This window comes from Mercenaria mercenaria, chromosome 6, assembly GCF_021730395.1.
Source record: "Mercenaria mercenaria strain notata chromosome 6, MADL_Memer_1, whole genome shotgun sequence".
Classification (NCBI taxonomy): Eukaryota; Metazoa; Mollusca; class Bivalvia; order Venerida; family Veneridae; genus Mercenaria; species Mercenaria mercenaria.
The window spans coordinates 87,907,660-87,930,227 of NC_069366.1; positions in this window are offsets into that span (position 1 = coordinate 87,907,660).

Consider the following 22,568-nt stretch of genomic DNA (forward strand, 5'->3'; position numbering starts at 1 on the left):
GTCACAGGGGCCTGAACATTGAAAACAATTTCCGGTCAGTAACTTGAGAACCACTTGACCCAGAATGTTGAAACTTCATAGGATGATTGATCATGAAGAGTAGATGACCCCTATTGATTTTGGGGTCACTCCGTCAAAGGTCAAGGTCACAGGGGCCTGAACATTGAAAACCATTTCCGATCAATAACCAGAGAACCACTTGACCCAGAATGTTGAAACTTCATAGGATGATTGATCATGAAGAGTAGATGACCCCTATAGATTTTGGGGTCACTCCATCAAAGATCAAGGTCACAGGGGCCTGAACATGGAAAACCATTTCCGATCAATAACTGGAGAACCACTTCACTCAGAATGTTGAAACTTCATAGGATGATTGTACATGCAAAGTAGATGACCCCTATCGATTTTGGGGTCACTCCATTAAAGGTCAAGGTCACAGTGGCCTGAACATTGAAAACCATTTCCGGTCAGTAACTTGAGAACCACTTGACCCAGAATGTTGAAACTTAATAGGATAATTGGTCATGCAGAGTGGATGACCCCTAACGATTTTGGGGTGACTCTGTGAAAGGTCAAGGCCACAGGGTCCTGAACATTGAAAACCATTTCCGGTCAGTAACTTGAGAACCACTTGACCCAGAATGATGAAACTTCATAGGATGATTGGTCATGCAGAGTAGATGACCCCTAACGATTTTGGGGTCACTCTGTTAAAGGTCAAGGCTACAGGAGCCTGAACATGGAAAACCATTTCCAATCAATAACTTGAGAACCTCTCGACCCAGAATGTTGAAACTTCATAGGATGATTGTTCATACAGAGTAAATGACCCCTATTGTTTTTGGGGTCACTCCATTAAAGGTCAAGGTCACAGGGGCCTGAACATTGATAACCAGTTCCGATCAATAACTTGATAACCACTTGACCCAGAATGTTGAAACTTCATAGGATGATTGAACATGCAGAGTAGATGACCCCTATTGATTTTGGATTCAGTCAATTAAAGGTCAAGGTCACAGTGGCCTGTTCATGTAAAATCATTATTTGGAAATAACTTGAGAACCACTTGACCTACAATGTTGAATCTTAATAGGATGATTGGACATGCAGAGTAGATGACCCCTATTTATTTTGAGGTCACTTGATCAAAGGTCAAGGTCACAGGAGCCTGAACAGTGACTTGAGAACAACTAGGCCAAGAGTGTTGAAATTTAGCGGGATGATTGGACATGCCAAGTAGATGATCCCTATTGCAGCCAACCATCAGTGTCTCTTTGACTTTCGCTCCTGACCCCTATTGACTTCTTGCCTATAGGACTTTGCATTTGGGGAGACATGCGCTTTTTTACAAAAGCATTTTCTAGTTTAACATTCGTTTTACGACGCCAAATGTTTTCATCGCCCAATCGAAAGTAGTGGCCGTTTTTATAACAATATATACAAACCAATGTTTTAAAGTCAAAAGGTATTTGGATGTAATATCAATAACAAAGATCTCATTCTAACGTTTACGTTTTAAACCGTGTATCACCATATGCTTATGACTTGTATGAAAAGTCTAGTTGTATGATAATTTTTGGTTTCTTACTTCATTTAATTATGAAAAGGCGGTACATTTAAGACATGAAACATTTATGTCTTTCACTTTTTCTATTTACCGCATTATAAATATAACAAAAAGTCCGATCGTTGATAACCAGATTTACACTTCTTTTTCTTTTGAGTTCTTGTGTAGTTCCGAATCAGATACCTTTATTTTTTCTTTTCTTTATAATCCTGAAATAAAATTGCCTTAACAACGTTTGAGATGACATTTCATCAAACAGCCATTCAGTTAATAGAAATAAAAACAACAAAGCTCTTGTATTATTTGTATTTGAAATTGAAACTTTTGTAGCTTTTTCTTGACGTAACGATGTAGCGGAACATAATTGTATACCTATAGGTCTTAGAAAAAGGGTCAGAGTTTCTATTTTAGCATTATTTAAACAATATCAGTGTCAAAAACAGATCCAAAAGAATCGAACAAAATCTTTTATGTTACAACATTCAAAGAACCGTCAAACGGGCATCGCTGAGAAATTCTTGAGCAAGCAAGTAAGACATATAATATCATAATTAAGATCAGTGTATGACAAGTATTTTATGAAGAGGCACAATATCAGAAATGTCATCAGTTCTAAGTGTAGACCTATATAGCTTAGCAATGCATTGCATTAATATAAATCCGCCGATTTGGTGATTTATACATATGTAATTTGATAAGTTTACCACCAGTCAAACATGTATATAAATATAAATTATTCAATACGTATAAATTGCAACTAAGATATATTATCTGAAATTCTAAATAAGTGCCATGTGTAATAGGAATACTTAGCAAAAAGAAACGTGCACGGTTATAATTATTAATGACCATTTACAAAATACAGATATTGTTTTCAGGTTATCTAAGATGAAACATTGCATGTTTAATTACACAGAGATGATGCTTGACGTTACCGAGTCTACTTTAATCATTAACAAAGATAGGTTGAATTTCTTAGCGTAAACGAATATGTTATACTGAATTTATTAAGTAATTTTGAAAAGTAAATTCCATTGATGTTTTTCCTTCAGACAAATTAAACGCTTTTTACTAACTCGGTGTACCTGTGAAATTACATAGCATCTGCATTAGTTCAAATTAGTACAGTTTTCCTAACTGACAGAAAAACTGATCCCATTGATGTCAAAAGCACGCGTGCGATGATGAAAATGACAAAATCGTACAATGCTCAGTGTAGTTTTCTGGCCCGTTGGGTTCAAGGAGTACATTAATTTTACCATAATAGGATTCGGTTTTAGCCGGTGCTGTGGGACGTGAAGACAGGTGCGCATTTTATTACCTGTCATAAAAATACTCAGTAAAACCAGTCTGCCATTATTTTCTTTTTAGCCTTCTATACTTCTTAAGGAACTTCTTATATGATTTATAACTGATAGTCTGTCAGCCTATAAACGACACGCCAATACTTAGCAGATTAATTATCATTATGTTCAGATTTTACTGGAATTAATGATAATATGTATTATGTTTTGATGCCGTGCCCACTACATGTAAATTAGTGCAGCTTTTAAATAAATGACATCCTACTCATATATCAAAATAGTAACAAACAACAGCTGTAATATTTCTATCATTATGACAACAGATTCCAAACATACCGAAGATGCACAATGTCCTCTTCTTGATATTTTCATTGTTTGTGACATCTGAAAACTTTTCCCAAAAAATTGCTGCTTTCGCCCATCTCATATATACAGAGAGATCTGGCATACGCCTTTAAGGATGTTGTTTACCGTAAAATTAGAACGTGTGCATATCGAAACGGAAGCAAATTTGAAAATTAATGACAATATTTTCGACAACCTAAATGTGTATGCATATTCTGTTTTCTTGATAATTACATGTACCTGTCGAAATGATCAGTACATTACCGCAGAATTGCTATAAAACGTTACCGTGTAAAAGGACATAGACGCCATGTCGTTATGTGACAGTTACCTCGCAAAATTAAGAGTTTTTTCTTGAAAGTACGTGATTTTAAGCATTTTTTTAATTGGAGCAAACTGAAATCAACCATTATATGCCAGAATTCTTTTTCACGAGTCATCTATTTTAAATTGTATTCAGTATTTCACGGCTTTTATGTCCCGCCGTTACATAACTGAAATACTGTTTAAAAATGGCGTTAAACCCAAAAACAAACAAACAAATGTATTTGTCATGAAATGTTACGCGGAATGTAAGAAAACGAACGTTGGTTATTTGTTTCTTGGGAAATTAGGAGGGTACAAGGTTAATTATCACTGCCATTTTAAATAAAAATTGCGTAGATTAATTTGTAACACTTTTTCATCGGTAAGTTGTCATTTATGTACTATTTAATATGCCAATACTATCCACATTTCAGAAGAAAATAGTGATACCCTGAACTAGTGGTACAAGAAAATAAGAACTGTAAGCGCACAATGTCATGTAAAACCTGGAAAGTGCTATTCCGTGTTTCTTTCCTACATGGATTACTGGCCTTTAACAGGCTAAGACAAAAAACCTTTGAACTTGTAAAATCGGGATACTGATTCTACAAATCAGCATTGAATATTTTACTAGGAATCATTAAATGAAAACAAATACCATGTTTCAGAAGGTCTTACTTAAACAACAAACAAAATGTCTTATATGATTGTTCTTTAACACAAAAGTAAATGACTCTTTTTACTGTTCCTCACGATACATTAGTTCCAACACTTGAAAAATAAACGCTACTACAGCCACAACAGATCGGAGATGCATATACGTATAATTATAAAGACGTAGAATTTAATCTACAAACTGTAACGTTAAATCGATTCCCAGTATAGGTACTAAACCTGGACAATGTAAAATATATCATATGTTCAATTAATACTGTTGAAACATTTTGCAAACTATTTTAACAAAACCTGCGATCTACTCGCTTTGTACTAATTGATTCACACATACATTGATAGAGCACATAGAATACAAACATATCGTGACGACTAATTGCAGCTGTCAAGAAACCTATTTTATGGAACAAATTTCATTCGAGTGTTCAAAGACTTAATTGATTGAAATATTTTATCCGTATACCGGAAGGATGACTTAAGCACAAATTGCTAAACGCGATTGGATTGTTCACTGCACTAAAATACCACAAGATGAGCTCTGAGACGACGATTTGTTTGTCACAAAATACAATTGTGTTACGTCAGAAGCATGGTTACTGTGCTATATGTATCACGTACAAAACTTGACTTGGCAAGGTCTTATTGTTGACAGTGGTTTGACTGCTTATTTGCAGTTCAAAAGTTCAAAAATCATCGAATGAGGACCCTAGTAAGACAAGTACTTTATTGAGCATACTGATTGTCAGAACAAGTCATTCAATTCGACATGAACTATTCAATAAATCGTCAGTATGACTTGAATAAAAAAGAAAAGTGGAAACTTCACAGGTCGCTCAACACGACAAAAACGAAAATGTTGCAGGTTCGATTGAGCCTGTTCATGGACGGTAGTGAAAATGCATGCTACCGTCCACGCCCTCTAGCCCCGGGTTGAGCAGAACTCAACATTTAAACGTGTGCTACAAGTACAAAAATCAATTAGGAAACATCAGATGTATTCATACGGCGGTGCACATGGAACCTTCAATGATACACTAGCGTGTAATTCCATGAAAAGCGGCGTATCGTCCCCAATTAAAATAATCGATTTGCCGTAAACGAGAAAGCAATGAGCAGAACTAAATAAACTGGAATTTAGGAAAGGGATCTGTGGTTATGGAGCCTGCATATCACAGGAACTGCCAAAATACAAAAGCAAAAAGCAGGCACCATATCCGAGGGGTCATTATACAATACCCAAAGCTATGAAAATGGGAATATTGGAACCACCCAGGCCGAAATGTTCAAGCTGATAAACTAAACAGTACCAATAAACACGACATAAATGCCGTACCGAACTGTTTAGGAAAATTTGTACATTTATTTGTAATAAAACTGGGTTAAGATATGACACTAATTCAGTAAACAACATTAGCTATCCCTGATAAAGATGATTTGGGCATGTCACTTATTCCAGTCAAAATGCAGTTCTATTTCTTTTATTTGTTTTTTTACTATTATCTTTTTGTTAGCAGGGAGACGTGGTTTAACGCCATTTTTCAAGTTCGGTACAAGCGGGCGGTTCACCTTACCAGTGTTCATTGAAACCTGTTCTCCGCAAGCAACCGCCAACTTCTCAATATGAGTGGAAGATGGAGGACGAATAACTTCAGTTACATTGTACTTTATCAAACCATCACAGAGAACAAACGTCTCCCCAGGAATCAAATTCACGACCCCGCGAGTCGTGGATCTGTGCTCTAAGCAGGCGGGCTTCTGTTTTTTTTGACATACTTTTATTTGCCTGACAACTGTTTATAATTATCCCTAATTTTTATTATTTCATTTACTATATTTTGCTAATATTGCATCCGATAACTGCTGCTGATGCAAACGTATACCTTACTTGAAATTATGCACCAGTTCTTCATCAGCAAACAACTATTTATTACATTTCAAATCTGTTCACAACATTTTATTTCTGTTAAACAGCACACAATAGTGTCTTTTTCGTCAGTTTCCTATTTACATTTGTTGTAATTATACTTTAAGAATTGATCGTTATTAGCAATGCGGGCTTATCTCTTAGTATGTCTCGTAACTTCACATCTTGTATAATCCGCTTGGAAAGTTGTCTATTATACACTATACTATCTAAAACATCTATTAATATGTTGAACAAGTAACAACTTACTTTATCATTTATGCATCTTAGCTTTTATGTAATCTTCTCATCCAGTTCATATTGATTAGTTCAATTGTTATGATAACCATGTTCTGTCGTTAGCTAATCTATACAAAGTTTGTAAAACTGACGTTAAATAAAATCTTATCTTAATAGTTTAAATGAACAGACGTGAATAAATGCAAATACTGATAGCAATTTGTAAGCTATTTTGATTAAAGAAAACATAGCCCGCTTAAATGAAGTCTGTATTTATGACCAATTGCAATGAAATTGATACACTGAGAGACATTGTGCAACGATCCTACAGGAGTTCCTATTTATCCGAATAATTAAATTTGATTTATTGAGATGAATAAAGTAGGGCGTTAGGATTAATTTTTGTTTGCACAATTCAGTATTTCGACTTATTCATTTCTCTCTGTAGATCTTAGATCAATATTTTATACACCTATGATGTACTACAATGCATGTTGGTAAGTGTGATCTTTTTACAAGCAAAATTTTGTATCTCCGCTTAAAGGTAAACTAATTAGTAAAATTTCACTTTATTATTAGACTGTTGCAAGTTAGATTTAAGGTTAATAAACTTACAATAACAACTAATGTAGTAAATCACGAGTATATTTCAAATGGAACTATCAATTTTTCTGTGCCTAAAACCGCTTTCATCTTCCATTTATTTGTGACAGTACAAACGAGGTAAACTAAGTTATAATACCATATGCTTGTAAGAACTTGATTAATACGAACCTTGTCATTTTTTTGAGTTATAAAAACCACTAAACGGCAATTGCTATTTCGTAAAATTTTCATAAAATTCATATTTAGTAAAATAACGTTTGCCAATTTGAAGAACTCTATTTGTAGACTGTATGAATTGTGTTAACTAAAGTTTGTATCTTTAAATTGTGTCTATTTTTCACAAATCTTTAACGCGTTTCGAATGTGGTTAAAATACCTATACATAATTATGTAGTTATTTATTTTTTGATGTTCATTCATGTTTCTTATTAAATGTTTAATTCCTTTTAAGAGCGTTTGATTTCCTTTTCATCACTGATCATTATACAGTGATGTAACGATAGCCATCTTCCCGGTAGAACTGATATTTTGTTGTTTTTTTGCGCAGCTATGACCAGTTTTGGTCCCTTTTGTCCCCTTTGCTTTTTTTGTAGTCTTTGAGGATTCCTTGTTATTCGGACATATGTCAAGATGTGCATACGACAGACAGTAACCAGTTCAGCAGTGCTTATTTTTATCTGCTTTGCGCCTTCAGAAATGCTGAACCAATACATTTCAAAATAAGCGTGTTTACGGTCTGCCAGCCGACCTTTACCCTCACCATAGACCAAAAACGTTTTAATAAGAAATCTTCGTCGATGGGTTTCATTTTTGCGATTTGAGCAGCAGCGGATGCTGCTTAATAGAAAGTATGATATGTGTACATCAATCTATCTAACATCGGTGTTTCCTTTAGGTTTCAATGCGTGTAAAAATAGAATTTTCCCTTCCGAAACGAAGTCTGTGAACAATTTACAATTTGACTCTTTTGGCATATGCTTTATTTTTCTCTAAAAGGAATCGGGGAGTACGAAATTTCAAGACTTTCGGAATTCACGGTCAGGCTTTACTGTTACATGGCCATGTATCTATTTTATAAATGTTTAATTATTAAAATACAATATCATACAGGAAAGGCTATTGTCAGCACAGTGTACGTAGTACTAACCCTAAAAAACAGACATGTATCAAACAGGGAATGTCACGCACCAAAAACGCAGCCTCCCCAAAACGAAACCCACAGCACGCAAACGTGCACACCACAAACACACGCACATACACACACACAAAGCCAACATATGAGGACAAAACGAACAAACAAAGGAACACTGTGGGGCACCGCCTTGGAACGGTCAGTGGCAAAACCACCACTGGTGAGCTTAAACCGGTTTAAGGTGCGCACCCAACCTCACTCTTACCCCCACCATGTTCAAAAGACACGGGACAGTGTAAATAAAAGTAATCCCCTCCAGTTGAATCTCTAACACACGTAATGGAAACAAAAAGGCATGGCATGTAAAACACAAAAATGCTCGTGTATAAAATATAAAAAGCAAACCTTGAGAACCAAAAACGTATGTACTCAATGCCTTTTCAGAAGACAGAATAACAAGAGAAACACCCTTAAGTGCTCGACGAAACTGACCAGAAGACAGATATAAAAACAGTTCAGTCCTGGTAGGATTTAAAAACTGCTTATCATACAGTCCTCCCCCTCTTCCGTCAGACACAATGAAAGAGGGAAGCGTAGTGTCCAACTGTAAACGGGTTGAACACTAAACATGCGGTATGTCTCAAAACAGTTGGGTCGTAACCTCTTTTAATAAAACGTTTTATAATTTTACCAAATACATTTGGAAAATTACCATGACCCAAGATCTTAGGAAGTTTGTAAACCACATCCCCATAAAAACGGGTTCAGAAATACCTTCTCGCAGAAGTGTCTTTAAATTACTATTGAATTTTAAAACTAAATCAGAATTGCGATAGTAAAATTTAGCAAAATATTTACGCAATTTGTAATAACGGTAGCCTTGCTGAAGAAGTTTACTTGTAATATATTGATTACGTTCATTGAAATGCTTGACATGACTACCCGCTCTGGCAAACCGAATTAATTGAGAAATATATACCCCTTAAGATGTAGCCTGAGGTACATACCCATCCAAATGGGGAAAATTTACAATACTAAAATCAAAATCATCCCTCTTGTCATAAATTTTGGTATGTATAATATTGTCATAAATAGAGAGTTGAAATCTAAAAATGAAGCATCAGTATCCAAATTGTTAGTTTTAAATAACTGAAGCTCCCTAGGATAAATAGTACCCACCAATTGACCAAAAAACGGATTATCCATATTAAGAATATCATCCAGATAGCGTGATGTATTATTAAATGCAGTTATAATATCTGCCTGCGTATCTGAAAAAGGCTCAACATAAAGTCTCTTTCATAACAATATAAAAACAAATCTGCGACAAGGGGTGCACAATTTGTTCCCATCGGAATACCAATTACTTGTCTAAAAACTGCTTCCCAAACCTGATGTAAATGTTGTTCAATAAAAAGGAAATGGCTTTACAAACTTCGTCAAAGGTGCACATTGTATAATGTTTATTAATATTGCTAGTAAAAAAAGCTTTATCAAAATTGCAAGCGAGAAATGTAGCATTCTCTCTGGCAAAAGTCTTTTGAATTAGGGCAGTTAGTTTGTCATTTATTAAGTTATGTGGTAAAGTGATATACAAAGTAGAAAAGCCGTATGTACTGACTGTAGATACCTTGTAATTATTAATTTTAAACTTATCCAGGATTTCGCCAGAATTTTTAATCTACCAAAATAAGTGTTTACCAGAGTTTTCGTATGCTTTATCGCAGTATCTTTCCACGTGGGCATTCACAGCAGTTAGACATGATGTTAATAGTTTTGAAATATTTGTAGCGGTACAAGAGCTTGAATTAGCGATGAAGCGAGCTTTATATGGTTGTTTATGCAATTTTGGAATCCAGTACATGGTTGGTAGTTTAATTTGTTGATCGTCTATACGAACTTTTAAATTAGAAACTTCAGTGATGTGATCAGTGACCAAATTATTTTCAACAGAAGGACTCAATGTATAAGTTTTAGTGCTATTTAGTTCGTTTTGTAAAACATTAATATAATGTAGGCGTCAAATGATGATAATATTGTTGGCCGCCTTGTCTGCTGGAACTAAGACATACTTAGAATGAAATTCTTGGATTTCCTTTTTCAAATGTCTTAAAGTAAACTTGGGTTTTGGTGGAAGTAGGTGTTCATTTGTTTGATAAAATTTTATTCGAGAATCAACAATGTTAAAGATATTTCGTTTCCAAGACGTTAATACATTGGGATCAGCATTCTCACGATGACATTTAACACAAAAAGTTTCGATGGATTCCGCAATCTGACCACGACAAGCATCAAAATCAATAGTTGAAGAAATTCTATATTTAGGTCCTTTAAAGAATAAATTACGAATACGTTTGTCTTTAATAATATCAAAATTACCAGTGATGACATGACCGGCATCTGAATAGCAAAAGTTTGAGATTTTACATTCGCAGTCAGAAGGGGTATTTGTTTGAACATCCAAGTCGGAAACAATTTTATTGTAATTGAATATAACATTTCTTACCTTGCAATTTTGGGTCGTTGTTTGATTTGCGTCAAAGCAAGATATTCCTAAAACAGATGAATTTTTAATGTCTCCGACCCGAATAGGAGCTAAGTATCTGTCTTAGATTTTCGGACAAAAATATAACCTACCTAATAATTGTCTTGATCTGTGACAATATTAAAGGTCTCGTGTTTGTTTACAATCTGTATCACAGGATGACCTGACGAGGATCAGAACCAAATGTTCCCAACTAAGGCCCTATATATAAAGCATTTCCTATAATACTTAATTATTTGCAAACGAGTCGCAGATTTAAATACCACTAGTCAGTAGTTCTTATGAACTAGTCAGACGTAGGTCGTAGCACATTTACTAATACATCACCAGTCATGTTTACGTTCTTTACCTGTCTTCTATTATCATATAAATCAGTATAGGTCTCAGATGTAGGCCGACTGACTCTTGAGGATAGACAATCGCCATTGCTCCTAAGAATTGTGTATAAATTATACATTCATAATATATATTGTTGAAAATTAAATTCTACCTTTTGACAAACAACAGCTTTACGTCATTATACCGGCAAGCTCTAAAAGAATTCATCAACCCAGAAAAAGAACCCAATACACTGAGCAAACCATACAGCGACAGATTTGATCAGGAACTAAAGAAATAGTTGCCTGTAAAAAGAACAATACACTGCTATTGGTATATGACCAGAAAATAAATAAATGAAGAAACACTATATGAACTGTCTGAATACAAATACTAATTATTTTTTATCTTCTTGACTACATTTGTATCGAAATAACTGCATGGTGTTTACAGTTGCTTTCAAACTGCTATAATATATCGCTGATTTATTCAGAACTGATTTAGGCTGAAGCCTGATCGCGTGCAAAACAGTACGACACTTGTGATCACTTCTTCGTGGCCTGCCCATCCGTCTTTCCTTCGGTTAAGACAAGCATGATTGTGACACTAAGTTATTTAAACTTATGTGTAAACACTTTAACACCAGCATGTGACATTGCAAGAATCTTTGACATTTGTTAATATTTCGCTTTGAAAATAAATCTGCAAATCTTAGTATTTTTGATCTGAAATTGGAAGTTCTTGATTTATGTTCCAGTGCAGTACATGATGCTATATTAATTTGATCCTAGATTCAATTGTACGTTAAAGCTGATTCTATTGCATGCATGTTGGTAAAATTGTTTAAGAAAGCCTACACAAATAGTAAGATAGTAACCTTATAACCGCCGTTGTGAAATCGTGACTTTGACTTATTTCAGTGTAATACTCGATATTGATGTGCATAAAAAGCATGTGTAAAATAGTTAATTATGTCTCCCCCAGGAGACATATTGTTTTTGCCCTGTCCGTCCGTCCGTACGTCACACTTCATTTCCGAGCAATAACTGGAGAACCATTTGACCTAGAACCTTCAAACTTCATAGGATTGTAGGGCTGCTGGAGTAGACGACCCCTATTGTTTTTGGGGTCACTCCGTCAAAGGTCAAGGTCACAGGGGCCTGAACATTGAAAACAATTTCCGATCAATAACTAGAGAACCACCTCACCCAGAATGTTGAAACTTCATAGGATGATTGGTCATGAAAAGTAGATGACCCCTATTGATTTTGGGGTCACTCAGTCAAAGGTCAAGGTCACAGGGGCCTGAACATGGAAAACCATTTCCGATCAATAACTAGAGAACCACTTGACCCAGAATGTTGAAACTTCATAGTATGATTGGTCATAAAGAGTAGATGACCCCTATTGATTTTGGGGTCACTCCGTCAAAGATCAAGGTCACAGGGGCCTGAACATGGAAAACCTTTTGCGATCGATAACTAGAGAACCACTTGACCCAGAATGTTGAAACTTCATAGGATGATTAATTTACATGCAAAGTAGATGACCCCTATCGATTTTGGGGTCAATCCATTAAAGGTCAAGGTCACAGGGGCCTGAACATTGAAAACCATTTCCGGTCAGTAACTTGAGAACCACTTGACCCAGAATGTTGAAACTTAATAGGATGATTGGTCATGCAGAATAGATGACCCCAAACGATTTTGGGGTCACTCTGTGAAAGGTCAAGGTCACAGGGGCCTGAACATTGAAAACCATTTCCGGTCAGTAACTTGAGAACCACTTGACCCAGAATGATGAAACTTCATAGGATGATTGGTCATGCAAAGTAGATGACCCCTAACGATTTAAGGGTCACTCTGTTAAAAGTCAAGGCCACAGGGGCCTGAACATGGAAAACCATTTCCAATCAATAACTTGAGAACCTCTCGACCCAGAATGTTGAAACTTAATACTAGGATGATTGTTCATGCAGAGTAAATGACCCCTATTAAAACTTCATAGGATGATTGAACATGCAGAGCAGATGACCCCTATTGATTTTGGGGTCAGTCTATTAAAGGTCAAGGTCACAGTGGCCTATTCATGTAAAATCATTTTTTGGAAATAACTTGAGAACCACTTGACCTACAATGTTGAAACTTAATAGGATGATTGGACATGCAGAGTAGATGACCCCTATTTATTTTGACTTCTATTGACTTCTTCCCTATAGGACTTTGCATTGGGGGAGACATGCGCTTTTTTACAAAAGCATTTTCTAGTTACAAATAGTACTTCGTAAGAATTATTAATTGTAGCAATTCAAACGAATGAGAAGCACGGAAACTGTTAATTGTAACCGCTTTGACGTGCTGTCTGGAAACAATATTGCTCAAAGATCAAATCAATTGAATAAAAAGGAGTATTACTGTGTTTTAAAAAACTGAATTCCAGAGTTGATTTAAAATTCTCCTGCTACTTTACAATTCCATATAATGAGAATGTCCTTTGCAAAAAATAAGTCTTGAAATAACAAGTGTCAATTTGTCAGTAGTAGTAATTGCTTTTGTTCTGAAAATTAATGATATCGTTCATAGCAGTTGAATAAAATGTTGGTTTAAACCGATAATAGAGTTATTCTACCATCATATAACATATTTGAAAATATACGGTTATTCCCAGATGACATGACAAGGCAACTCACCAACATACATGTCTCTTATTTATTCTTCGTATCAATTTAATAAGATTAAAAATTCGTTTCTCGATGCTAAATATTTTATTACTATTCAATAATCCCGAACAACTATCACGGTGCTTTCATTTTGGCACTTTAAGCGTAATCATTGTCATCTGTGTACATGGAATTCGTCTTGTGATTCATGCCATGTAAAATCCTACAAATGTTAAAGCAGTATTCGATTACAAACTCATGAACCATAATTCATTAAAAAAATTGTCGAATACTTGAAAGTTAAGAGCATGTTTAATACGAGGACCATTAAAAAATAATGATAATCACGCGCTTCCGTAGACGTTTGACAAGAACGTCACTTGTGTTTTACATGGATGATACATGCATGCCTCGTTTATAATACTGCAAAGTTTTATTGAAAACTATCGTGGCGTTTTGGAAGTCAGGTAAAGTCATATACACTAATCAAAATACGTGTAGCTCTCAAAAGCAAGCAAAAATCTAAAATTAGAGAGTACATTAAAGTACGTTGTTCTTCAGAAATACCTGCAAGGCACATACTCAGTGAACTGCTTACTACATATGGGAAGTCTGCAGTATCAAGAGTAAACTGTTTACAGTTGGGGACGTAAATGTAAAAATGGTCAGGCAATCCCTTAAGACAGAACTTACGATATTCTCACCAAGTACTTTGGTTTAAAAAAGATCTGTGTCCGATTGGTGCCTCACATAACCGAGAAGACAATGGGTACTGTTATACAAATTCCTACACCGTCAGGAAAGTCAGTCACTGGAAAATTTGATAGAGACAAATTACTGAAATTTGTTAAATGACAATGCAAACAAGAAATATCATTAAAAATGATGGTCGGCGAATTGTAGTAAGGAAAGAAGTTTATGAATTTTTCATCTAACATTCATCTTTCATCTAACTTTTTTCAAATTGCAAAACTAAATACCGCACTTTAACAATTTAAATGGTTCTCTTTTAATTTTTCGCAGAGGTTTCGTAGGGTTGCAATTTTGTTTCGTTTATCCTTAGACGAATAATTACAGCAGTAGTTTGATGAAGATTCATGAAGCGGTTCATGAGAAGAGGTCATTAAACGTGTTTATATTTTTAGCTAAATTGGTCCCTATCCCCATTTGTAACAAAATAGCAGGAGACGTTACGATATTGTTACACATCGAGTTTGATAAAAATCCATTACATTTTAGTGGTTAATACGAAGAAAGGCATATCTACTTTTAGCTATAGTGGTCCCTAATAGGGCCCAAGTTCCTATATAAATAAATTTGGAAGAGGACCTTATAATGATTCTCCAGACCAAGTATGACAAAGATGCACCAAGCTGTTCATGAGACGCTTTATAAAGGCATTTCTAGTTTTAGCTCTAGCAGCCCCTAAAAGGGGTTAAATGTCCCAGCTGAACAAAGTTGGCTGCGGGCCTAATAAAGATGCTACATATCAAGTTTGATTAGAATACATGAGAAAAAATCAATCAAAAGATTTTTTTATTTATTTTTATTTATTTCTAAAATAGGTCAACTTACCCGCTTTAACAAATGCATATCCGCTATTCATGAATCTTTGGACAATGACGTCACACCTATAAAAAAGTGAAGGTCAAGCAAAACATACAGTTGTAATTATTTCAATATTTCTGTTTCATAAGCAAAATTTGACCGTAGTCATATCACATAGATAAACTTCTGCAGCGTACCTTCTTTTCAGTGTAATGAGATTCAGTCATTATATAGCATATATATAATAAAACAGATTTCAACTGAGTTCAATATTTGCATACCATACTAAAGAAAAATATTCATATATAATAAATCAGTTAAATAATTTATAACAAATATATCAAAGCAAACAAATACTCATTTTAATATGCAATCTGAATAAGTCACAAAAGCAAGAAATCTTTTCATATACAGACGACAATTGTAACAAGGAAAATCTTTTAAAAAACACTTCTCTACATAAAAGGCTCTTATCACACCCTTATTCATGTGATACGCAGACCGTATTCAGCTCTTTCTTTAATTTGATATATGTTGGTATTTGAACAGGTTTTTATCATATTTATTAAACTTACTTATCATTTTGAGATATATCAATAATCTTGCTAAATATACTAAGCCAAAGTTAGCTTTAAAACTGTGAACAGCGTCGTTTAGGATAAACGCTTTGTCTACATTTCACTCAGCGTAGCACAATCAACAGAGTGAAAGAAATTGACACTCTCGTCCAATCAGGCAGGGTGTCGCATTAATCTTCCATTTTGGTAAATTATCTATAATGCGTTATCAAGTACTTTGATTTGCAAACTGAAGTCACGTGGCATAGGTAACGAAAACGAATTTAGACGGCGTCGCCGAAAAAGTGCGTCCAAGGACTGGTCTTCCATGTCTCCAGTTGATTCATGACAACGCTGAAAAAAGATGCAGGCTGGGCGCCAATACTTATTGACTAATAACACTTAAGAGTGTATTTTTCAGTTACCTAAGACCATACCAAGGAGAGACTACTGTGCAGCGTTCACTTCTTTGATTTCTCGACTCCAGAAGTGCGTGGAATTCAATGGTGAATACTCTGAAGGGATAAACTAAATTTGAGATTTTTACACAGACTGTGTACCGTATTCCAGCACGATTGTCACAGGAACAGAAACAAAATAAACAATTTAAATCAAAAGAGGCTTTTTCAGAAGAAATGTTCTATGTCTTTGACTTTTGTGCCGAACAACAGACTCGAAGCAATAAACCAACTACATGTACATATGTAGTTCTTCTTTATTACACTTAAACGACACCAGTTTTATTTAACGAAAGTGACTTTCAGAGATCTCCCAAGTTGAATCAGTAAAATCGCAATATGTATCAAAATAGGATGCAATTACCGATAATTGTCTACTGGTATTATAACGATTGCATTTTACGCATTTCCTATGGAGTGCAAAACATGATCTCGTTGTTTTTCGGAAGAGGACAAATAGTAATGACGTCATTAGAGAAAAAAGTAGGAATTATGTTGTTAACAGCAAGTGAAGAAATAAAAACCAGATAAAAGCTCTTCAAGTAGAAATCAGAATTGTTGCATTTCTCTGATGTATCCTGTAAACTATTTATTTGTAGAAAAATGCGATTGAGCATTCGTTTTACGACACCAAATCTTTTTATCAACCTATTTCTTTGAAGTATCGAAAGTAGTGATTATCACTGTATCCTGGTGTAAAGTAACAATGAAAGACTATCTACTAGCCTGATGGTAGCGTCTTAATTTAATTTTACAGTAAAGAAAGTTCATTCTGTCAAATATCTGACTGTATTATCACTTTTGAATCGGAATTAAGTTATAACGATGGAAGGACGGGATTTAATATAAATAGAAGAAGAAACACAAGGACTGTGTTCATCCCTTACCATCACAAATGCTGAATGATTATCTGTGATGGAGAAAGGCATTGATGTTCCTCATGTTCCCTTCTTCATTGATTTGGTATCCTATACCCTATCTAAATGAATTTGCGTAAATTTTTACAGACACTAACATGCAAATTATATACATATAATTATACAGTTTTAAACTTTATTGCGTTAATGTTACACATTGCCAATTATTTTACTTTCATATTAGTTGGATATATGTTTAATGTGCGCTTACATTTTGAATTTTAATGTATATTATACTGACGAAAAAGCAATACTTTGAACTTCTGAAGATTCAATAGATATAGCGGTTTAAATAGAAATAACTACAAATCATTTATTTGGAATCCCTTAAACAAGACAAAATGTAAAAAATGAAAATCAAACCCGTAAAACAAGGAAATATACATACTAAGGTGACCGTATAATTTCAAGCAGTTCTACAACAAATGATTACAGAAATAAACGTTAACACGCGTGTGTACACAAATAAAATTATTTCCGTTCATTTTCGCGTAACTGATGTGATGGAAGCACGGTGCATTTTGAAAAATAACTTACATCGGATTTTATGCTTCCAAATAGATATGGTGCCATTCACTAACTCGGCGGTTGTAGTTTATTGTAAAAGTTCAGTTTTATGAGATTTTTAGGTTTCTTTCTTCATAGTTTTAAAAAATAAAAAACAGACTGCCAATAACCATATAATCTATTTTTCTTTTTTTTTAATTTTTGTGTAGCTTCGTATCAGATACCGTCAATTTAAGTTTTGATAAACACTTTAGAAATTTGTAAACATAAAATGAAATTGCTTAAACAAGCTTTCATCAAACAGTCTTAATAGAGTTAAAGACAACACAGCTCCTGGCGTTTTGTAGTTAAAATTAATCTTTTGTAGACTTTTCTTGGAGCATTTTAACTCGTATACCAACGATGCTATTCGGGAATTCTTTAGATACATTTTTGATTTGAAGAGATGTTCAGCTCTCTTTAACATTTTTTTTACAATTTTACAGGCGATCCAAAAGATACTTAATTCTTAAATTTTACGAATTTTCGTACATTTAAGTCAACAATTAAGATTTTTTTACAAGAATATCATATAGATTTTTTTCGAAAATGGTATATTTCATAAAGAAAATGCATTATTGTTGTAAAGATAAATTTCATACAGATTACTCATTAGAACATAAAATTGACAAGCACATGTGTATAGTCCAGCTTCGTTTTTTAGTTATATTAAGTGAGGAATAGCCTTAGGGAAACTAAGCAGCTAATTGCTCTCAATTAGTAAAATGACAAGGTAATATTTTATGAATCGTAACCCAAATGCTCTGAACTCCATGAGATTTTGATATGATGATGAATACGTCTGTGAGGCGTGTGTACCGTTAATTGTATTATTATAATGTATCGTTGTATGATGTGTCAAGAACCATCATAGATCATGTGTAATGCTTATACATAGTTGTATGTCGCAAGAAATGCGACCGTTGATGAAACAAGAAGTTTCTTATTTTTTGAGTCTTAGGGGAATTATGTCGCTAGGGAAGCGACCATGTATTGATATAGAACATGAAGTTTATTAAGTTGAGTTGTAGAGAATAATGTCGCTAGGCATGCGACCCTTGCAATCAGACCTAGAGATTGCTTCTTATGTATGAGTCAGAGTAGTTGAGGTTATGTTTCAATATGAATTAGTAGTACTTGTTAATTAGCTGGAAATTCATTAGTAAAATATTTCATTGCATTACTGCTATTTAAGGCGGAATTCCGTAAAGAGAGAGAATAAAACATGTTTTGATGAGTCTAAGTGTAAGATTTAAGACAAATTTGTGCATGATAAATACATAGTTTTTCAGCGTAGAGATAACTGTTATTAGAATTATTTTGAACATTTACGAAGAAACTATCATTTTGTATTTTACAATAAATGTATCCCGAATAGTTATTAGAGGTTTACGGAGTTTTTAACAGTCCTGACTTAAGACGACGACGCTTTGTTACTAAAATGAAATAAAAACTATAAAAGAATGAAAAACAGAAAACAGGAAGCCAGATTTGCATACAAAAGAGATATTTATAAACGTTCTATTGAGAAATTCTAAAAGGCATCCTTATGTAAAGTTCTTAGACAAACGAAACTTTTGACAATATTAAATAATTGCTTGTCTCTTCACTACATCGAGGGAATGCACAATAACAAGACTTCCTGGAGCTACACTTCAAACCTTCTATCAAAAGGACCTTCTGAAGCCGGGCTAAGCTATTACTCAACAATAAAGGTTATAATAATGCGTGGTGACATGCGGACATATTTCATGGCTGTTTGGAGAAAACTGACAAGATGATGGGTCACCACTCTTACAAATACGACTATAGCAATTGCGATGTAGAGATGTCAACCATGGAACGGGAATGAATGATGTCACTTTACACGTAAAAACAAGTATCGTTCCGATTGTTAAATAAGATTCTAGAAAATTGTTTCATTTTTAGCATATACTTAAGTAGTAGATTTTTATTATTTCATTATAATATAAAACAGGTTACGGGATTTTTCTTATTAATATTACTTTTGCGTATTTAATCATATTTTCTAGAGATTTGTGACCTTATATGTTTTTTTATTATCAGTAATTAACATTTTACGCATGTCTAAATATTACTTGAGGTACAATGTATTTCCTAATGATGATATTCCTTTCGACAGGTATATTTCTGACAGTTATATTGTGTACAAACAAATATTATTTTCTATTTCAGTTACAATCTTGAAGGCAAAACCCCTCTGGGCAAGGGAGGAAAAAGCGCACAAGTGCATTCTAGCTCTAGAAATTTGTAAAGTATTGTGAAAAATATTGTGAAAATTGTGTTTCGCTAGTAATGCAGTGTTTTATTTAAATTAAATGGGATTTTGACTTCAAAACGCAAGAAAAACAATCTAGGACTGAAACAAAAACAAAATTGAATATTCTAGGACTGAATCAAAAATCTGTGAAATTGTGAAAAATGATATCCACGAATACCTTGTGTTTTATCTTATTCATTGATTGCGTATATAATGATGCATTGGTCTTATATATTCTTGATTTTGTATTCTGTTGTATTCTATCCTTCTCAAATCATTAATCTTCAGAAGTACGGCTAAAAACATTTAAAATAAAATCTACGTATTACTTATAAAAATCAGCCGGTTTTATGCATTGCCTTATGTTAAATTGTTAATTGCCTCGCATGAATTTTTGTTTTATTTTTTATTTCTCTTATAGATAATTAAAAAAGAAACTCACAAGTAAGAGACGAGTGTTGTATAATGACTTTAAGAATTCATTATACTTATTAGATAAGCATTATGGTCAGTTATAAGTCACACACGAAAGGATTTCGGAATGCTACTTAAAATAATTTCAGCACTTGGTCATATGAGAAAGTGACAGGTCATGATATCTCGCCCATGTTAACTACCCTCTGTCCACGTCATGATTTCATGATTGTTGTTTTTTGTTCAGTTACTAATTGTTTTGACAAGCTGACTATATAGGAATTATGACATGTTTATTTTCTAATGGTCATTTTGCGTGTGTGCTCCGAGAAAAACATTTTAGTCATCCGACAGACAGTTTTCCTTAAATACAGCATACTTTGAGGCGGAACTTTAGTATCATTCTGGTACTCATTTAGGTTAGATGCGTATGTTCGATATACGCAAAATGAATAAGTTAGGTTAGCGCCGAGGCAATTAACGTTGAAGAATAGAAGTTCTGTTAATAACTGAGGAAATGTTAGTGAACTATGTTAGTGAATTATGAAGAAAGACATTGATGTATATATTATCTTAGAATTTAGTACAATATTAAATAGTTTATTAAACAGCTTTTATACTTTTATCATTATGACAACAGATCTCAAATAAAAATAGGGTACACAATGTCCGCTACTTGACATTCTCTTTCTTTGTTACTTATTGTATTACATGTTTGAACAATGTCTTTAATATAAAATTCTGATAATTCTGCATGCACTGAAGAACCAAACTAGCTGTATTGCGTATAAGATTATAACGATATGACTGTCTGTGCGAGCTGTCCCGAGGGTTGTGAAAACATCTGCCTTACTCAGGCAGTCATGTTAGATAAATTTTCTTGCCTACCATTGATATATTGGAATATTTTCAAAGATATCGCTCATACACTACGGCGTCATAATATGGCGTTAAAACCCGCATGTGTAGCGTATCTCTCCACCTAATGAAACCAAAATGCGATCTTCTACCCCGATAACATTATCTTTACCCGCTCGGTAGGCAAGAAATCAAAGATTATAAGGATATTACTGTCTGTGTCAGACAGGTTTCCCAAAACCTGAGGGGCAACGTAAAACGGAAAACTAGCGAGCAGTAGCGAACTGTTCCAAGGGTTGTGAAAACGCCTGCCTTACTCAGGCAGTCATGTTAGATAAATTGTCTTGTCTACCATTGATAGTATTGGAATATTTGAAAGATATCGCTCATACACTACGACGTCATAATATGGCGTTAAAACGCGCATATGTAGCGTATATCTCCCGTAATGAAAAGAAAACGTGATCTTCTACCCGATAACCTTACTGAATTTGATATAATATTCAAATTAATTTAAGGATACAGTATACCGTAAAATTGTAATGTGCCCATATCCAACAGGAAGAAATTCGAAAATTAATGACAATATTTACGACAGCCTAAATGTGTATAGATCTATATTTTATCTTCTGGAAAATTACATGTACTTGTGTCCTGTTTTGATATAAACAGTATAACAATTGTTACTGCCTAAAAATGACATCACAGACGTCATGAGGTTACGTGATAGTTACCGCGCAAAATTCATAGCTTTTATCTTGAAGGTACTTTTGAGGATTTCTTGTATGTAAATTACAAAAAAAAAAACAGCTATTATATGCCGAAATTCTTTTCATGAGTCTTCCGCTTTCAAGTGTAATCAGTATGTCCACATTTCAGTAGAAAATAGTGATATTGTGAACTAATGGTCCAAGAAAATAGTAACTGTATGCACAAATTATTTTTCCATCTAAAAGTAGAACGAGAAGTACTGCTGTACGTATTTTAAGCTTTGATATATGTTGAAAGGCACTGTCCTACAGCTTTTTGCTTAAAATGATCTTTCTTTAGTATTGAAGTTTGTTCATATTATGACCAATAGATCATGATTTTCTGTTTTTAAACTATCTTAAAATGCTAAATCGAGCAAAAAAAATGGTATGGATCCCGGGTCGCGGCAATAAAAATGTTATTTCGGTCTTTACCATTAAACCACGGAGGAATCATTATAATTAAGGCAGTTTTCCTCCAGTACCCTGTTACAAAAGCTTTTCAATTTTGAATGGAAAAATGTGTAAAAACATCCAATTCTTATGTGTTTCCATAGCTTATAATATGCCAGTAACTATAATTCAAGGCCTTCTTAAGAAATAAAGCAATAATTTTCTGATATCTGACAAATTTCTGGTT